Source organism: Hirundo rustica, chromosome 1 (genome assembly GCF_015227805.2).
Source record: "Hirundo rustica isolate bHirRus1 chromosome 1, bHirRus1.pri.v3, whole genome shotgun sequence".
Classification (NCBI taxonomy): domain Eukaryota; kingdom Metazoa; phylum Chordata; class Aves; order Passeriformes; family Hirundinidae; genus Hirundo; species Hirundo rustica.
The window spans coordinates 2,298,683-2,319,480 of record NC_053450.1 but is presented as its reverse complement, the minus strand read 5'-3'; the positions used below and the strand labels follow the sequence as shown (position 1 = coordinate 2,319,480).

Here is a 20,798-nt window from a genome sequence, read left to right as displayed (position 1 = left end):
CTCATGAATTGTTTGGGGTTTTTAAATGACATTTACCTTTATAACCAAGTCCCTAATACACAACAGCCCATCTTTGTTGCCACATGATTTCCTCCTTGCTTGAAGCCAGGCAACCTCTGTAGTTTCAGCAGAGAAATTCTTTACCTGGGTCATCAGTGCCAAATGATCTGCTATGTGAGCTGGCTCAGGGAAAGCTCAGACATACTAATGAGGTAATCACTGAGCTCCTAATGAATGGGATTAGTGACTGGGCAAGGACTGTTTGTCCTGGATCCCTTGTTCAAATGCAGCTCGAAGCTCTCAAAATATTTGCTTGCAATCATATATGAGCTGGGTTCATTTCAGCTCTCACTAACTAGGTGGAATGATTTTCATCACTGCAGGATTTGCCAAATGTGCTGATGGAGTCAGTCTGCAGTTTGTGGTGAAGAGGGGAGTTCTATTTCAGAAGTAAACTCTCTGTAGTAAGGTAAAGCTGTAGGTGTCATAATTTCTAATTTCATGCCAGCATGAAGCTTGGCTGGAGAAAAAGAAGGAGAATATCAGTGTATTCATTAGCTTTTCTTAATAGCAATTAATGAATGCTTAATGTAACATACCGATCCAGTTAGGTAGATTTTATACATCTAAAGAAAAGCCATCAGAAACTGACTTGTGTTTCATCTCCAAACCTGACTGTGCTGATTTAAGAAGTTTCACAGTTTTGACCCTGAATGAGCTTAAGCACCTGCAAGATTTCTCTGAGCATTTTCTATGCTCAGCCTTTACTGATGAAAGACTCTGTCAGCTCTTTGGAAAGGGAGCATGTCACTGAAATCAGTGCAGGTAAGAATCCAGTTCAATATTTGTTACTCTTCTCTAAAACTTTATGGTACCCAAAACCCCATAACGTATAGAAGTAACTTCCCCCCCCCCCCCCCCCAAGATTTTACTTTTCCCTTTTTCAAAAAGATTTTACTTTAAAAGAGTATAAAATATATAACTTTGTTAAATTCTCTTCAATAATTCCTATGGCCTTTTAATTAAAACCATTTTTTAAATACTTTATTTTCTGGAGGAAAACTGCATTTATAATACACGACAGTTAAAGATTAATTTAAATGGCACTTTCAATCATGTCAAGAGAAAACATTGTGGATGAAAATGGAACAAAATCACAAATGTTCGTTGCATTGAAGCCTATTAAATGAAGTCTAGAGCAAGATCTGGCATTTTTCATGAGATATTTTGCTTGGTCTTTTTTAAAGGCCACCAAAAAGTCATAATAGTGTATTTTGTTTATTTGTCCTGCTCTTTCAGTGATGTTTCTCATGAATAAATATGGTGTTCTCTGCATACAGTGGGATAAAATAAGCATCTAATTCATGTGTTGTAAATGGCATATGTAATTGTGGAAGTGCTTAGCTCAGATCCAGCAGAGCAAATTCTAAAGCAGCAGTGCACAGCAGGGGAATCTGAGCTAAATTAATTTTTAAACGTACAAAAACAGTAACAAAAAAAAAAAAAAAAAAAGAACCAGACAAACATCTTGACTTTCACAGTTTTAAATGAGCAGAATTAGAGATCAGGAGCATGTTAAAAACACAAACAATAGAGATGGATTAAAAGCTACTTATCTTACAGCACATTGTATAGCAAATTTGGAGGCAAAGAAATAGAATACCTCAGATACAGGGGACATAATTAAAATCTGTAACATAAGGTAAAACACGCCTGTGATGAAAGGGAGAAAAACAGGCAAAATTATTCACAAATGATAACAACACACAGTATAAAACTTAGCTCTTCTTTCATACAATTAGTGCTTGTTGGCTATAGCGGGTTTAATATGACGTGATCAGTAACGCAGACACGGACGCGGGGCCTGAATGTGCAATGCCTTGAGAATCCATTCCACTTCCCAGGGTGACCACAGGCTCTGTAAAACCAAGAACAGCTGGTGAGTATCCACAGGATCCCCAGAGAATTTCTAGTGCAGAGTTGCGCAGAGGGTGACTGCCCCCAAAAGGCACAGTCACCAGCTGTCTTGGATTATGTAACCTAAATATGTGTATTCTATTTCCTCTGTTGAAAGCTGTTTTTTGGGAGATGTCTTATCCTTCTTACTTCAGGGGGGAGGGGGGCAGATGCCTTCTGATAATGGCCCAGCCATTAAAACCAGGTGGGGCAGTGTTTCTTATCTCTGTCACCACCCCTCCATCCTTCAGGGGGACATCTTCTGATAATGGGCCATCAGGGCCCACCAATGCCATGACACATTCCATCATCCCATTGGGAGATGCTCCACACAGTGGGGGAGGAGCCAGCTGTTCCCAGCTAGATAAAAACTGGGAATGAAGGACACAAGGTACCCGGTTTTTCCACTGGATTCCTGGAGGAAGATCGGACCCATCTCGTCGCCACTGGATTTTCTACAGGATCATCTCTACTCCAAAGAACCACATCTGTTACTCCAGGAGGACTAACCTGGACTGCCTCCAACACCCTGACCAACAGGGTGCCAGGTCGTATCCCTGACCCTGTCAGGGTTTTTTCCAGGTTCTCTGTTTACTTCCTTGCTTGTTTTTTTGTACTACTACATTTGTATTTTCCTTTCTTTTTAATATTCCTAGTAAAGAACTGTTACTCCTATTCCCATATCTTTGCCTGAAAGCCCCTAATTGCAAAATTATAACAATTTGGAGGGAAGAGGGTTTACATTCTCTATTCCAAGGGAGGCTCTAGGTTTTCTTGGCAGACAACTGTCTTTCAAAACCAAGACACCAACAAAGAAGATTAAGCTCAGGAAAGTGAATTTTCCCTGACTCCAGTCTAAGATAATCATGGAAGTGGAAGGGATGAGAAGACTGGGACAGATTACCCAAAAAGGTTGTGGACACCTCATCCCTGGAGGTGTTCAAAACCAGGTTGAAAGGGGTTGTGAATAACCTGGTCTAGGGAAAGATTCCCTGCCCATGGCAGAGAGGTTGGAATGAGATGATCTTTAAGGTCCCTTCCAACCCAAACCTTTCCATGGTTCTGTGGTTCTATGACTGAGAATACAGAAAAAACAAATTCATCAAGAAAATACAGCATATAACCTGCTGTGACAAGGAAAAGAGTAAATTTTGTGTTCTCTTCAGTGCCAGCAGTTCCCATACCTGAAGAAAAGTGCATTTAGTTTTAAAAACATATTTTTCTGCAAAATGGACAAAGAATAGAAGAGAGAGTGTGACACTGGTGCACTTTGCAGGGCAGAATACAGCTGAGAAATTGTATTGTTTCCCATTTTTCCATGCAATGAAAAAATGAAAACCTTAGGTACTTCCTCTGACTAGGGACAACACATTGTAACTTGTAGATGTCTAATCAGATATCATAAACATGTAGATCTAAACCATGAAATGTCTACACTATTCACGTAGACAGTTAATGGAATAAAAAAGGGGCAATTTTTGATGAAAAACTGTTTCTCTCCAATTACTGTAAAAGAAAGTTCTTAAGAAAGACATCAGCAGCAGGACAGCACCTCCAAGATCAGCACTTTGCCCTTCTGAGGTCACACAGATTGTATTTTTGCACTCACACCTATGAAGCGGCCCTGTGTGTTTGTAGGAAGCATCACTATGGACTACATCAGCAGGCTTTTCTAGTGTTTGTGTTTATTCTACCTCTGCTTCCTCACTGACTATGTTTGTGTACACAGGCAGTGTAAGAAAGTCTAGTTAAACCTGTTATTCAGGGTGAGGAAAGGAATGAAAAACTGGTTTGTCATTATTATTACTGAAGACATAACTGTTGACAACTTATTTTTTCTAATTCTCTTGATACAGGTGAAAGCCTTGGAAACATTGTTTTAATTATGCTTTACTGCAAACCAACAAGGTGTTAAAATAGACCATGCTCAGACACAAAGCAGCCAAATACAGACACAAACATATTTTCATTTATGCTAATTTTTAGACTGCTCATCATAAGATTGTTCAGATAATATTTTTGAAACCAGATGTCCATTTTGTTCTGTGCCGCAGATACAAAGCAGAGATGAGAGTTCCTGCATTGTATCCATATAAACACCTCAAAGAGGCAATAGAAACACTCTAATGGGAAGGGTACACTTCTGACGATGACATTCATCCCAGCTATTTTAAGGTGTAAGCACCTCCATCTGAGTATAATGACTCCCTGGCTGCAGGCTCCTATTACAGTAATTACAGATCTAATCAATACAGCCAAATATTTTTAGGGTTTTTAGGGTGGGGATCATTTGAATAAAGTAATCAACTCCATTTGACCTAAATTTCACTGGCTGATATTGACCCTTATTAACTGCAAAGGGATCTTCAGAATGACTTTCTCAGATGCAGAAAGGTTCACTGTTGACATCTAAATTTAGCTGTACAAATTCAGCAGCGTTAAAAGTCCTTTTAAATGTTGCAAGAGGAGTTGCTCCAGTCACGTAAGTAAAAAAGCTCTGGAAAGGGGATGGACACCACTAACCCTTTAACCTTTCTGTCCACTTGGGAACTATTCTCACTTTTCTGTCTATTTAATATTTTTTAAAGAGGAAAGGCTCTAAGGTGCACCTAGAAGTTCTCTTCCAACCCAAACCTTTTTACGGCATTATGGAATACTATCATATTTCTGCAGTTGACAGTCAACAACATTCACCATCTGGTCAAGTTACAGAATCACAGAATGATGATTCTGGAGATGGAGCAGGACAATCAGGGCTGTGTCCAGTTGGATTTTGAATAGCTCCAAAGCTGGAAGCTCCACAACACTCATCAACCTTTTATCCCATTTGGTCAATCTTATACTGAAAACAAAGTGTTTTCATATGCTCAAAAAAATTAATATTTTTCAGGTTGTGATCACTGACTTTTGACCTGTCAGTAGAAACCACTGAGAAGAGACTGCTTCTACCTTCTTTATCCCCTGCCTCAAGTATTTACAGATGGGAAAGATCCTCCAGAGCCTTCCCTTGCCCAGGCTGCAGTCCCAGCTCCCTCAGCCTCTCCTCATATGTCAGAGAGTTCCTGTGTAGGCACACACATGCCTGTGTTCAGGAGAAAAAGAACACAGTCAGATCCTCTGGAGCTTGGATAGAATTCCCCAAGCACAGGGTTGAAGAGCACCATGGGCTGGACATGAAACCAAACCAGCACAGGCCACTGTTCTTAGCAGGCTCTGCAGCTGCTGGGGATTCTGAATTTTGATTTGCAGGCAGGGAAAATATTTAACGTTACAAAAGACATTTGAATGAGAAATAGGTAATCTACCAGCTTGGAGTGCAACAAGAGAGATTCTCCAGACACAAACTGGCTAAGAGATATTCTGGGCCAAAAACTCAACAGATTTCATATATGTTTCAGGATTGCTTGAGGATAAAAATCAATTAGAGGTACTGAGAGAGAGTTTGAGTTCTGTCATACTCTTAGGTTTTGATTAAAGATGTTTTTTTTACCTTTTGGGTGGTAATAATTATGCTGAGCTTAGCAGTTCTACTCACAGACTATACAGTCTTGTCTTCATTGCTATACAAACAGAGAACTAAATAACAATCTCTAGAAAGAAAGAAATTAAAATTGTGCTGGAATATATCCTAGGTATTTTTAATGTCTGGAGAACTTTACCAGTTTAAACGTGTCTGACTTGAGGCTTTGTATGTTGGTATTTCTGTGAGTAATTTCTATTATTTTCATAATCATCAAAAGGAAAGAGATATATCTATCTTGGATTTTTTTTTTTTCTTTTTTTTTTTTTTCATGCATAAAGAGAGAGGGCAAATAAGAGAAGGACCCTGGTGCTGTCAGTGTGCTAAAATGATGCTTGTATGCAAGCTGACAGATCCCTTTACTGAGAACTGTAAAAACAGACTGTAAAGGGCTGCTCCAGCCATGTGGTAGCTCCAAGATCCAAGAGGAACCTGAGGTAGGGATCCATCCTCCAGCCCTCCTCAGCTTTGGAGAAGCTTTCCCCTCTTTGAGGTTTACAGTATAGACTCTGCTTGTTTATTTAGTCTAGGCTGTTCTGGCTGTGAATTAAAGGGGTGATCTCATGGGAAGATAAATTATCCAGAGTAATAAATTAATTTGTCCCCACCTGCTGTTGTTTCAAATCAAGTGAGATCTCTGTCTGGACAAATATGAGGACGTCTATCACACTGTGTAAATAAACTGTGATAATACAACCTCTGACATCTGCAGATTTGTATGGATTTTAAGACTTTCTCATAGATACGAATCTCAATGAACTTCTCCGTTGGAGGAGGCTCATCCAGATAGATCACAGTCCACTATTAGTAGTAGGTGACCATTATATATGCAGAGCTTTTGAGTGCTTGAATGCTTCTTTAAAAGTGTGAAGCAGTGACAATCATTAGAAGCCAACTGAGATGATTGAAGGTGCCCCACAAAATTGCCAAGTGGAATTCTGCACCAGAGAAAGGGGAGAGATGATCCAAAGCTCATTAAAGTAGCGCAAAAACTCTCACTGACTTCATCCAGCCTTGCATCAGGCCCATAGGAGAGTTGTTGCAGCTGCTCTGCAAAGTCACAGAATGAACAGATGGACTTTGGTGGTGAGCACTGACCATGAAATGACCATGGAATGACCATGAAAACATGGACATGAAAACCACTCTTCAGAGTTATTTAAAGGCTCCTTCCCAACATGACAAATTCAGGCATGGAAGGAGCCTGTGCCAGTGCAGACCCTCAGCACAGGTATCTTGAGTTGAAGCCCAGAGAAAGGAAATGTTGAGCCATTGATTTTATTTTGCTTTTGTTGTTGTTGTTGGTTGTTTGTTTGTTTAATTCAGTTTTGTTTTCTCTTATTTTGATTTTATTTTTCAATGTTCTGGTGAACCTGTTTCCAAGGCACTACTGTCTTTTGATATTTTCAAACTGAAACCTTCCCATATGCAAATTCACACTAATTAAATCCATGTCACAACATACTTTATTTATCTGCTTTCCTCTGAAACTGTCGCATACTTTATAGTTTCAGATGAACACTGCAAAGTAGCTTCAAATACCACAGAGCTGAAATCCTGCAACATCATCTCATTCATGATGTGAATGTAGCACCCAAATTAATCTGTAAGGCTGATAGTGGAGACAGCATCTTGTAACACGAGGATCTAAATTTTCTATTTCTGAAACCCCTAAGGGAGTATAAAAGGGAAAGCAGGAAATCTCTGGTTGTTTACATTTTTCTGACTCTAGCCCCTTGTAGCTGCTAATATTCTGATTTTCATTTCCTGACAATATGGTAAAAATACGTTGCTTCATTGTTCAAGATCCAACAGATCAACAGCTTTGGACATCAATGTCAAATTTATCCTAAGTCAGATAACCTTTTTCTGCAGTTGGGGTGCAATTCATGGATTAACTCACTTGAAATTAATCTCTTCCATCTGTGGTAGCAGGGAATGGCCTCTGAAAACCCTTCCTGATCACTTTGATGAGGGTTTCGACAAGGGCCTGATATAACGGCTTTCTTATATACATAAAATTTAATGATGTATTTTCAGGATAGGAAAAAAAAGACAATAAGACAAGGAAAGAAAGAAAAAGGTCACTAAGAAAACCTGTGGTGTTTCCTGCCTCTTTGAAGCTGAAGTTAATCAGATAGCAGAATAGTCTGAGAATTGCAAAATAATTTACTGACACTGTAAACCTTCCAGGCCTTTAGCTGGGCCTTTTTTTCAAGTATAGTATATGATGATGAGATTTTGCCTTCAGTAAAGACTGTTGTTTCATCAGTTAAAGTTCATCACTTTAAAGAATCCTTCCTACTAATTTTCTAGGGAAGAAAATGATGTCCAGTTTTCATTACAGGATTTCTTTAGTACACGACTGCCCACAGCAGGAAAGCTGCTGCTCTTATTCAGCCTCTTTGGTAATTTCTGCTTATACTGGAGTTCTAACAGCAGCTTCTTAAAATAGGACAGACCTAATAACCCTAGAGTCTTCTGTCAGAAAAAAAAATGAGATGGCAGGGTGATGATATACCCCGTGCAATATTGCTTAATATTCACTTACACTTTTATTTCCCCTGTGCATTCTCTTAATGGCATCAATGGTTCCCAGCAGCCACCTTTGATTCAACTTCACAGAAATAATTTCTTTTTTGGTTTAGAAAGATGCCCCAGTAGAAATCCAGGTCCCCTGGAAGTCTAGAGTATTTTTGATATGAAGTTCTTCAAATTTGGCAGCTGCAGAACATTGTTAAAATAGCAGCTTTAGATAAAGATATTAATGCAAGTGCATGGTTATTTTTCAGGGACCACCACAAGAACAGAGATATGTTTCGTGGAGAGGACGGGTTAACCCTAAAGCAAAAATAAATCAAGGAATTAGATGATCCTGGGAACAAAACAAAGCCCCAGCAACAAATCCCAAGCCCACAGTCCAGGAATTGTTTAGGGGTCCAATAAAGGTGTTGTCCATCCAAGTCAGTTCCTTGGGATTCACTACACTAAAAGAAACCCCAAATCTTTTCCATCTTGGTGTCTGAAGTTAGTCATGTGCCCAGTAGGAATTTACCCCTGTGCATTTCTGTCTGACCCCTAAAGGTTAGTCTTAGCAGTGCACGGTGCATGCCAAACCTTTTAAGAAATGTGCTACTGGTACTCATATAAACTTGTAAAAAAGGTCTGCAGCAGTTCAGAATTCACACCTGGGAGGCAAAGCTGCAGAAGATGACACAATAATGTGAAGAGATATAATAGGTGATATCACATTTCAGAAGCAAAAATTGCTAGCTGAACTTCGGGGATCATGAGAAAATTCATTTCACAAAGGTGGAATGCCCAGTGCCTGGGAGGTGACATGTAATGAATTAGAGTAATTTTGCCCAACCTGTTAAAAACAAATGCTGTTATAGAACTTGCAGGGCCATTTGCATAAAGATTTTTAAATTACCTGATGTTGAATATGTGAAACATCGGGTAATGACATTGCAAACTCAGCTCTGATTAAATGGCAAGTGAAGAGCGAATCTCAGCAGCATTGTCTTATCACATTAAAACAAGGGGAAAATCTATTTATGAGTGAGCTGACCTCATTTTTTCTCTCATAGCCCGCTGTGCGTGGCAGAGCTTGGTATGATTGAAAAGTCATTGCATAGTTCTTTAACATGACAATGTTTAATCCAAGAAAAAGTCCCTTGTCAACCTCCAGCAGCAACTTTTTTTTTTTTTTTTTTTTTTTTTTTTTTTTTTTTTTTTTTTTTAATGCAGTCGATGTAAGCCTCAAATGCATTTTTTTGAGGTTGTGTGAGGTTTAAAATTTGGGTTCTAGCAAGTTCTCCCAGAAAGTTCTGACTTTCTCAGAGCTATGTGAAGCACAAACTTCATGCCTGTACTCTAGCAAGTCAGGAAAGAGAAAGAATCAAAGAGAAAGAATCCAACTCAATAATAAGGCCTTGCTTCTTCTCATGGCCACAAGTCACAGAAGATGCTTCCCCCAAAGAAATGTGTACTCATTTTCTCTTAATTCTACTTTTCTTGTAGAAGCATTGTCACCTTGTTTAGCCTGGAGAAAAAGGAGGCTGAGGGGTGACCTTACTGCTTTCTACAACTACCTGAAAGAAAGTTACAGTGAGGGGGTGTCAGTCTCTTCTCCCAGGTAACAGATGACAGGAGAAGAGGAAATGGTCTCAAGTTGTGCCAGGGAAGATTTAGAGCTGATATTAAGAGACTTTCTGTCATGGAAAGAGTTGTAAAGCAATGGAACAGGCTGCCCATGGAAGTGGTAGAGTCACCATCCCCAGAAGTGTTAGAAAAAATGTGTGGATGTGCTCCTGAGGGATTGGTTCAGTGGTGAACTTGGCGGTGGTGGTAGGAGGACAGTTGAACTCAATGACCTCAGAGGTCTTTCGGAACCTTAATGATTCTATGATTCTACTTCTCAAAAACCTCCCATCCTTGTTGTTTGGGATTTCCTTCACAACATCCCAGTAACAAAATAAAGAAACTTATCTGGAATCATCTGTTTCTGAGGACTGAAACTCAGAAGAGTGAGGCTCGAGCTACAGAGGAAGGCTATGACTTTATTTTGTTGCCTTGACAAAAAGGTTAAAATTTCCAGCAATGTGTGATCTAAACCTAAGTGACTGAACGACCTGGAAAATACCATCGGTTGTTCTTCATCCATGGGTTCACTTTGCAGCTTAAGTTGTGATAACTTTGCTCAGCTGCAAGATGGTTTTGTGAAAGAGGCCACATCTCTTCCGGTCTGAGTAGCCACTGCCTTTCCCTAGCAGGACAGAGCTCCCTGACTCACACTTGGCAACTCCTGTAGTGTGGAGGGAGGAAGGAGAGAGAAAAGCAGCTTCATGAATATGTGGAATTATTCTGGGAAGCACTCAGGATAATGTAAAAATGAGGAACATAAAACAGTGGCCAGCTAAGACACTAAGAGAGATTAGATACAGACCTGGCAAGCCATCCATTTGCACCAGCATGGCAAATCTTGTGGGTTTTTTTTGGGAACGAGCAGAGTTACTGGCATTTGACTTTCATCTTGGATTAAGCATCAAGATGAAAAATGCTGACTTATGTTAAAAGGTGTCTGGTTGCAGGACAGATCCAAGGAGATGGACGCTTAAGCACTGGAGTATACAGCCAAGGGTGCCAAGGATGCAAATCTCTCAGTGCCCATCCAGACTATTCCACCATCCCAGAGAACCTGCCAAGGGGAAATACCAGCCTTTCACCTTGCAGCTGCTTTTAACTACAGAGCGAGCAAATCACAGCTGTAAAAGGTGACAGAAACCCTTAAATTCTCATTCACGTGTTACTGGAAATAAGCCTTAAAAAAGCCCACAGAAGACACACAAAATGGTTGTCATTAAACTACTCCAGCTAAGGGAGCAGGAACTGTATGCTCCAGTTCTGCTGAAAAGGAGCTGGTGGAAGAATAATGTGGTTTGTGTAGAACTAGAGAAAATGAGAGCTGAAAAGGTTCCCTATCAGGGAAGAAAAAAACATTTGCATAGCAAGAGTTGCTCTCACACACTGATGGGTGTTCTCAGAGCACCAGCAATGCATATTTAAACTCAGGAAGGACCTTCCTCTGATATATTTTTTAAAGACTATTTAACTACAAAGGAAACAAAACTGGTTTTAGTCAATGAGGGCAGAGATGGAATGGATAAAACTCTTAACACTGGAAATAAAACTGCAATTGATAAGGTTTTCATTAAGAACAGCACTGGAAATAAATAGCTGCATAGAGAGATAATTTAAAAAGAAGTAATAAATTCTATAGATGTAAATATAATGCTTTTTTTTTTTTTCATCCATCTGGGCCCTAGTTGTTAACTCTGGGTGATGCTGGTTTTACATACATATGCTGGTGTTATTCCCATAAATGGTGCCAGGGCTGAGGCACAGGGTGGAAGGAAGCTTCACGTTTGCTTTGATTGCACTCTAGCAGTCAGTACTGGATTAATGCAAACCCTAATCCCATCAGAAAAGAGATATTTTAGTAGACACCAGGGAGACTAATGCAGTTGATCCCTGCTTATGGCAGGAAAATGCACATATGTCAGGGATTTCACTCTGATATTTCTAGATAACCTTGATAAATCTTTTGGACACCTCCTCATTTAGACCTTAGTGGGCTGTTCATAAATAAGGGCAAAAATAGCTGAGCTGACTTTCCTTTTGATCTCTTCCACCATTCTTCCAGTGTAGGTGGGTGAAATATCCTATCTAGTGGATGTTTATTTCCTTTTCTACTGCTCCAGATGAATCAATATGGAATATTACAGATGAGATTCAAATTCAAATGCTCCAAATCAACACAAATCACCCTCTTTCCTCTTTAGAGCGGACAGTCTGACAAATCTATTCAGTAGGGGGAAAAAAAAAAAAAAAAAAAAAAAAAACCATGCATTAGCCTGAAAGGGAACATCAAGTGACAAGTTTTAGTTTAGTTGTCTAAATTAATGTCATATTTCTTCCTTTTTTTTTTTTTTGATATCTTAATTCTGAAACAAATATTTCTGTACCACCTCATTCCGTTCATGGGTTTTTATGTTTGTCTTTGTATATTTTTTCTATAAATAAATTTTCAGTGACCAGACAGATGAGTGTTGCAACCACTAGTATCAGAAAGAAGCCTTTATTTATCATGTGCCCTGAAATTTAGAAGTCCTTCCTTCCTTCCTTCCTTCCTTCCTTCCTTCCTTCCTTCCTTCCTTCCTTCCTTCCTTCCTTCCTTCCTTCCTTCCTTCCTTCCTTCCTTCCTTCCTTCCTTCCTTCCTTCCTTCCTTCCTTCCTTCCTTCCTTCCTTCCTTCCTTCCTTCCTTCCTTCCTTCCTTCCTTCCTTCTTTCCTTTTTTCTTTTTTCTAATGTACAAAGTGTTCTCATTTTCATATGGAATCCAAATTATCTTCATTTTCTTGGGCAGCATTATTGGAAATAAACGTAAGTATCAATTCCCATGTTAAATCCTACTGGGACCCATCTAATGAAAGCCTTATAAATTCTTTAGTTACTGCATGGATACAACTCCCATCGTGTTTTCCCCATAATGCACTTCAGGCACAGAGAAGCAATCCTACCCTCCATGTTCTCCCACCATCCTCACCAAAAAATGAATAAAATAAAACCCACAGGTTGAAAGGAAGAGTAGAAAAAATATTTCAAAGAAAGATCTCTGAGTTACTAAGCAAGAAACAATGTCAGAACTCCCTGAGCAGGAAATAATCAGAAGCTTGGACAGTGCCTGAGGGAATGTTTTATGTACATAATTTGTTATTACTCTTCCATGAGTGCCTGTTCATGGGTGCTGCTGGAGACAGGGAAGGGGTGAAATATTATTTTGTGCTGGCCAGGTTGGGTGTCCTAACATTCCCCAAATCAGGGATTTGGTGGATTAGTCAGGGTGCTGCATCCATTTAACTCCTCCCTGTTTATCATCACTGATGGGAAGAGCAGCACTAACGGGATTATGCAGAGTTCTGCAGAGTTCCAGGAGTGTCTTTCTCTCTCTCTCTCTCTCTCTCTCTCTCTCTCTCTTTTTTTTTTTTTTTTTTTTTTTTTTTTAATGAAGAAACAGTAGTTTGCTGGGGAGGAAAAGTAATCATTAGTAGTCATTGAAGAGTCAGTTATACATTATATATTCTGCATCTTGCTTCTGGTTCCATTTCTGTGAGTAGAAATTATTAAGATTTTACTTACTCCTTAGCATGCAGTGCTATAAGGGATTGAGAGAGAAAAGAGGGGAGATGAAGTATTTAAGGGCTCCGGAAGACACAGAGAAAGCTTTTGGGTATCAAAAAAGCCTTTTTACAGCTCAAGTCTATTAAACAAGAGGCAAAGGAAGAAAAAAAAGGAATATCTGTTCAAGTATTTTTAACAGATCTTGGATACTACAGTGACTGAGGTGTTTGACATGCTTAATATAAAAGTAAAAAACTAGTACAGACAAAATACAAAACAGGAATTTCCAGGGAGTTACTGTGAATCCATGGAATGGATAGTGATTTTTGAGTTTTCTTTATGTCTCTGTAGCTGTTTGAAAAGCAGAATAATTTTGGTAGTTGATGCACAGCCTTCTCTGTCCAGCATAGCCAAGACCTCCAAGACAATGGCATTTAGCAGTGAATTTTAGGACTGCCCATGTTCTTTTTTAGAAGGCTTTTACTGCACATCATATTTAACAGGACTGAAGAGAAGCCTACACTTCCTCACATGCACCAAGCAAGTGGAGATCCTTTCCCCTCAGATACTGAACTTTCCTCTTAACAAGAATGACAGCAACACTGAAAAACCAAGCAAACAATCAAACTAAAAAAATCAAACGCCTAATATTTATTCTTCTTCACCTGCAGCTGGCAGCAGCTGGAAGAATCAGAATAAACTCCAAGTACACTTTGCCAAGTGTTTCTTTAGATACCTTCTGCCTTCACTGCACTGAATTCCTAGCTTGGAATTCCTTCTTTGAAGGTGGCAGATTCCTACAGCACCACACCCCAGCCCATCACTCGAAGTGACACCCCAAAGCACACGATTCCTCTCTACATTTGCCCCTCAATAAAGCTGCAGCGCAGCTGCATCTGGAAATGAGGAACTCCCTCCTCCTGCGCAGCAGGTGGAGCCCGGAGCACAGCCTTGTCTGCGGCAGCAGTGGTGAAGTTGGACAGGTTCCTCCACAGTAGGAGGGATCACACACGTTTGGGAGACCACTTTGCCTGTTATCCCCAACTCTGAGGATGAAGGAGAAGTGAATCGCTTTGAGAAGGACAGGAACACTCAATGAAACACGTCAGGCTGTGATTTTAGACCAGGTTCATCTTTGTTCTTTGGTGAGGAATAGTAAATATTTTAAGGGAAAACTGCGATGCTACTTAAAAAGCACTTACCTAATTAAACCTCAAGTGCAGGGATCTTTATTCTGCAGAGCTGCACTCTGTGATGCTCAGCACCTCAGGCTATACCTCAGCCATATGGTACTTTAATAGGCACTAGCAAAGGGAGCCCTTTTTATATTTTAACAGATGGGTGCAAGATACTGGGGTTGGAGCAGAGGGCAGAATGAAAGCAAATGTAAGGAAACAGAATTAAGAAAAAAAGACGAAGTTCAAAGGATGAATTCCTTTTGAGCTCTTTCACTTCTGCTTAAAACAGCTCGAGGTCTTGTTTCTTTCCTAGAAGGAGATTCTGTCATTCCAGCCCCTTGGACTCAGACTCGCCAATCACAAACCACAGCAGATTTACCGTGTGAGGCATTGTCCTTGCAGCGGAAATATCACTGCTGATTTCAGAGTCTGCTGGCCCAACAAATACTTTCATGAGTTTAGGAGTAGGATTGAAGCTTTTATAGTGTTTCTTCTGCTGTACCTGTGTCCCTGTATATTACAGTCTCAATGAATTTGGGCTGAATCTGAAAATTACTAGAAAACCTCAGAGGGGAAAGCCAGTGCAGAGCATTTTACTGAGGAAACAGGAAAAGAAGAATCCAAGAAAAGAGTCAGAAATGGGAGCCCTATTTGAAAATAACTAATTTGTTGAAACATTTAGCTTTCAGATAGCTCCTCATCATGAGGCCAAGAAGACCAATGGGATCCTGGGATGCATCAGAAAGAGCATGGCCAACAGAGGGAGGGAGGTGACCCTGCCCCTCTGCCCAGCCCTGGTGAGGGACATCTGGAGAGCTCTGTCCAGTGCTGGGCTCCTCAGGACAGCAGGGACATGGAGCTCCTGGAGAGGGTCCAAGGAAGGGTTATGAAGATGATGAAGGGACTGGAGCATCTCTCTTACAAGGAAAGGCTGAGGGAGCTGGGGCTGCTCAGCCTCAAGAGATGACTGAGAGGGGACCTGATCCCTGTCTGTCAGTGTCTGCAGGGAGGGCTCAGAGCAGGGACCAGGCTCTGCTTGGGGGGCCCAGCAATGGCGCAGGAGGAACGGGCAGGAACTGATCCCAGGAAGTTCCACCTGGACATGAGGAATTTCTTCCCTGGGCCTGACTGAGAAGATTACCCAGAGAGGGTGTGGAGTCTCCCTCCCTGGAGATATTCCAGAACCCTCTGGACACAATCCTGTGCCAAGTGCTGGCCCTCCTGGAGCAGGGAGGTGTGACCAGATGACCCCGCTTTGGTCCCTTTCACCCTGATCCATTCTGTGGTTCCGTGTGATCTGGTAAGGCTGTGGTTTTAATTGCAGCAATTGCATTCAACAAATAAGACAATCAGCCATAGGGTTGAAAGGATGATTATTCCATTTACATTGTGGTTGCTACACAGTTTCCCAGATCTGTTTGGATGGCTGCCATTTCATACCATTGTTGCCTCACCCAAAATGTTGTGTGATGCCTGTCTTACCGTCCTATAATTCCTTGACTGTACTCCCAGAAATACCATTCTTTTCACGATATGCATTCGTTTTCCACTTCACAGGGTAAGTTTGATTTGTCCCAAAAGACCTGTGGCAAGCTTTTACCCTCTGGGGATAGATGGGGACCCGATTCCAGGGAGCTGTGATGCAGAGTGGCTGCATCATTCGACGTGGCACCACAGACAGTTCTGTCTGCTGATATTCCTGCACCAACTCTGGGGCTGCATCGCGCAGGGTTAAGCATCTGCAGCAGCTCAGATATCCTTCTGCAAGGGTACACAACATGCTAAGTATTTAATGTGGGCTCTTGATAAAACGCTCTCTGAGTTACCTTGTTCTATAAAAACAGTGAATACATGAAATGTATTAAATATTTATTTAATCAGTGATTTTTCTTTCTTTATCTTCCAGTGTCCATCGGTGCACCATAAAAAAATAATGTTCTGTGAATGTGTTCTCAGAGCATTAATTCCTTTATTGAGAAAATCTCTTGTTATTTTAATCCTCCATCTGAATTCCTTATGAAGAAAATTATAATTAATGTAGAGTTTTTATTTTCATTATTATTCCTCACTCTCTGCAATAGTTCAGTATTTTAAAAAGGCAGAACTGGATGTTTCCAGAAAAACATAGACTTCACATGGGATTCTATTGAATTTTAACTACAAGAAATAATAAACAGGAACATGTTAAAATGTTTATGTGTATTTCAAATTGTATTTCCCAAATTATCTGTAGATCTATGTCAGATTTGAATGAACATTAGATCTACTCATGGCTGTCACATTGGAAGTTTTGTGACAGGCATAGTCATGCCAGCCACAACATCAAATTTTATTCTTAGAACATTATCAATTTTTATATTAATTTTTTCTTTTATTTAACACACTGGAGACTTTTGACGGGAACTACCTGGTTTATATGTTTAGGGTTTTTTTTTAATTATTATTTTTTCCTATGTGGCCAGGCCTGTTTTGGTCAGGTTTTACCCAATAATTGAGAAGTAATTGTCATGGATCAGCTGTGCACAGGGGCAGGATATTCTAAGTCCAGCGTGGTGTTCATGCAGTCAATAACAGAGTTATCTGCTTCAGAAATGCTCTTTTTTGTTGTTGTTGTTTTTTTTTTTTTTTTTTTTTTTTTGGAGGGGGGTGTTATTCTTTTACTGGATCTTTTCTAGCTACTCCAAAACTGTGCAAACTGAAAGGAAGAAGCTCTTCCAACTTGAAAGTGAGCAAACAGCAGTGATGAACCCTCTGTTAGGAAACTGGAAAGCATTGCACCATCTTTGGGAAGCTGGTTGTAAAACTGCTGCAAACACACTGGGTCTGGTTCTCACATTAGGCACATTTTATGCTTAATGTAATTCAGTTTATGGCCCCAATGCACTGCAAGAGTGGTGTAAATTTGTGTTAAAGTTAATGAGAATTAGGCCTAGGGAATCTAATATTTGCTTTGTACAGTGTTTGAAATTACTTCTGTTGTTTTGTAGCAGGGTTTAAAAGTCATCACAGAGACATTGCAAATAAAAAAACTTGGGTCACATCCATCCATCCATCCATCCATCCATCCATCCATCCATCCATCCATCCATCCATCCATCCATCCATCCATCCAAGAGAAATGCACTGCAATGTTTGATACAGAGTCTAAGCCTTGTTTCAATTACAAGGAGGATTAATTTGGCCTTTTAAATGTAGATGTGGATACAGTACTTTCTCTAAATCCATGTCTTTCAATCACTTAAAACTGCCAACTCTTTATTCAGAGGAAAAAGTTTTCATGAGCCTCATTTCACATTTCTTCTGTGAGTAAAAAATGATGCAAGGATAACAATGATAAACACAAATAGTGGATCATGAATAAGTTTCAAAATGCTGACAGAAAATATTTGCTCTTGCATGAAAGAAATGCTTTGGGAAAACAGAAACAGAGATTTCCTTTACCTTCAAATGTAATAACCTTTTTAATGACTTGGGAGCCATCTGATTGTTTGTTATGAAACTCATTGTTTCTGCTTATGTAAGGATTTTGTTTATTATTATGGTGCTATTTGTCTTTCTCTATCCAAAATTAGTTGGTGCCCAAAGGAAAGCTTTAAAAAAAGAATTCACAAATTTCTGATATTTCATCATTTCAGCTATATTTTAGCAAATATTCAGATCTCTGAGGTGCTCTCAGAGCTGTGTTTTGCAGTGGTGTTATAATTCTATGAGGCTGGAGAGAGATATCACAGAAATCCAAGAATACAAATGCATTGAGACTGTTCTTTGTTGGAGGAAAAATCTGTAAGACTACAAAAAAGCAAATGCAATCCATGCAGATACTTTTTGCATTTTCTTACTAAAAATTATCATTTTTTTATAGACCAAAATAAAACAACAAAAAAACCCTTTTAAGTATATTTACTGCCATATATTATTTGAAGGTAAAAGGTGGGAGATAACTTCAATAATTGATAAGACAAGGGGAAAAGGCCTCAAGTTGTGCCAGGGGAGATTCAGGTTGGATATTTGTAAAAATTTCCTCACTGAAAGATTAAATTAAATCTTTTAAATCTGGTTAAATATTGGAACAGGCTTCCCAGGAAAGTGGTGGAATCGCCATTCCTGGAGTGTTTAAAAGATGCGGCACACATTATATTGTTTACTGGGCATGATGGGATTCACTCAGAGGTTGGATCTGATGATCTTTGAGGGGTTTTCCAACTGTAATTATTCTGTGATTCTATGATTTAACACAGGTGTTCAGAATATTTCTTGGAAATGAAGTTCAGTGTCCTGAAACCATCTAAGGCAGACAGCAATATTCAAATGGCATGGTAAAGGAGGTATCCTATTCTTTACATAAACTTAAGTACTCTTATTTGTTGAAATTTCACAGATATTTATGGTTGGTGTCTCTATGGTATAGAAATCCTGTTGAAGAAACATTTTTTACGTGGACTATTAATCTGGAATAACTGAAAATGTGGAAAAATATGTCTCATGGGAATCTCCACAAACCTCACTGACAAAATTATATGCTCCAGACTTGAGGTTTCTTCCTCAATGTAATTAAAAGGCAAGGGTAATTAAAGGGTAATTAAAAAAGGACACATAGCAATCCCAAATCCAATAAAAAGAAGATCAAATTCAAAATATTACATAAAAAATGCTTCAAAGTATAATCCAGAATACCCTACAAAGGCTTTTATATAATCCTTTACCGTAAAACAGGAGTACTAGTTTTGGAAACTCAAGGAATTCTGACTCACTACTCATGGAGCTGGAAATCAAAACACACATAAGTATAATTTTTAGCTCGGGCTAATATTGTTTTGGGGGGGGGCAATCATTACAGAGGATGTCTTAATAAAGGGCTTGAAGAAGAATGGGGAAATGGATTCACTTCTCTATCCCTATCCAGGGATTGAGAAGGCAGAAATGCCAAGGTGCACTTATGGCCTTGAAAAACAAAGGCTGACAATTAACATTTCTATTTAGAAGTTGGTCTAATTTTCTCCCCTCCAGTATGCACTAATTAGCTCTGGAAATGCAAAACATGTTTGTGTAACTTTGTGGATTCTCATTTTCTAAACTTTGCAATCAGGAGGACAGATATTCCTATTAATGCAAATCTTTTTGCTTTTCTCTTTTGATTCTTGTTTGTTTGTTTGCTTGTTCTGTTTTAAAGGGCTGCCAGTGGAAGAACCACACTTTGTAGAATCTGTTTCTAAAGTGACTAGAGGGACTTCAAACTCTATAAAATCACGCTTCTTATGGTAAAGAAAGAGAGAAAAAAGGACAGTTTGCTGAAGCAAATTATCCCATGAAAAATTCAGAACCACATGGGCTACCCTCAACATCAGCAGAACAACACATTTCAACATAACCATAAAAGAGTCTAGGAAAATCAAACTTAATATTCCATCACCAGCACATCCATCTCCTTCTGCCATATGCCATTTCCCTTCTAGCTGCATTTAAAAGTTTTCTATTGCATTGCCTTGATACTGTATTTGAGGACAAGATGTCAGAAGAGATGGCTTGAAAGGGAAATATCTGTCACAGGCCCTGGTGTCACATGCCAGAAGTGTCTTTGAGGAGCTGGCAGTTCATTTGAGAGTGAGAACACTGTTCCTGCTACCTTCTCTTGCTTTCTAGCCCTGCTCACACTGTGCCATGAAGCCTTGAACCCCCACATTTTTCAGCCCATGGACTCTAAATATGAACTATGTTCACAGAATAATAGAATCAGAATGGTTTGGGTTGAAAGGGACCTTAAAGATCATCTCATTCCCACCCCCTGCCATGGGCAGGGACACCTTCCACTACCCCAGGATGCTCCAGGCCCCACCCAGCCTGGCCTTGGACACTTCCAGGGATGCAACAGCCACAGCCTCTCTGGGCAACCTATGCCAGGGCCTCACCACCCTCGCAGGAAAGGCTTTTTTTCACTATCTAATTCAAACCCACTCTCTCTCAGTTTGAAACCACTTGTTCAACATATTATACCAGCCATGTCTGAACGTAAATGAAAACTCACTGGAAGTTGGGCTCTTTTCTCTGAGGAATGCAGAAGGACCTCATGGAACCCGAGGTGACAAACTGGAAAGTCCGGGTCTCACTTAGGTGTTATACAATAGGGAATATTTAGAATGATCAAAAAGTTTTAGTGATGTTCTGCCAAGAGGTACGGACCCCAAAATTGATTTAGGATCATGGAATATCTCAAGCTGGAAGGGACCCATACTAAAACTAAACAATTTGAGTAAAAGCTTTGTCCATACTTTCCTTGAATGCTGACAGACTTGGTGCCAGGACCACTACCCTGCTGAGCGACCTCCCTCTCAGTGAAGAACCTGAAAATGTCTTTTATCCTAATGGAGAACCTTCAAATCCTGCTGGAAGAAGATGTGGTATGACTCGCTGGGTTTCCTTAAAGGCTACAAATAAATGCAAATTGTGAGGTGCTTTCCTCTTCT

At 39.8% G+C, this 20,798-nt stretch overlaps 1 protein-coding gene across 1 annotated transcript in view; it reads right to left on the bottom strand.

Moving 5' to 3' along the window:
• Window positions 1-1,020: 1,020 nt before the first annotated feature.
• TSNARE1 (t-SNARE domain containing 1) overlaps window positions 1,021-20,798 on the bottom strand; it is a 275,941-nt gene continuing 256,163 nt past the window's right edge. Inside the window, exon 9 of the mRNA XM_040070046.2 lies at window positions 1,021-1,918. The gene's annotated coding sequence lies outside the window, so the exon portion shown is untranslated. The remainder of the gene's footprint in view (window positions 1,919-20,798) is intronic.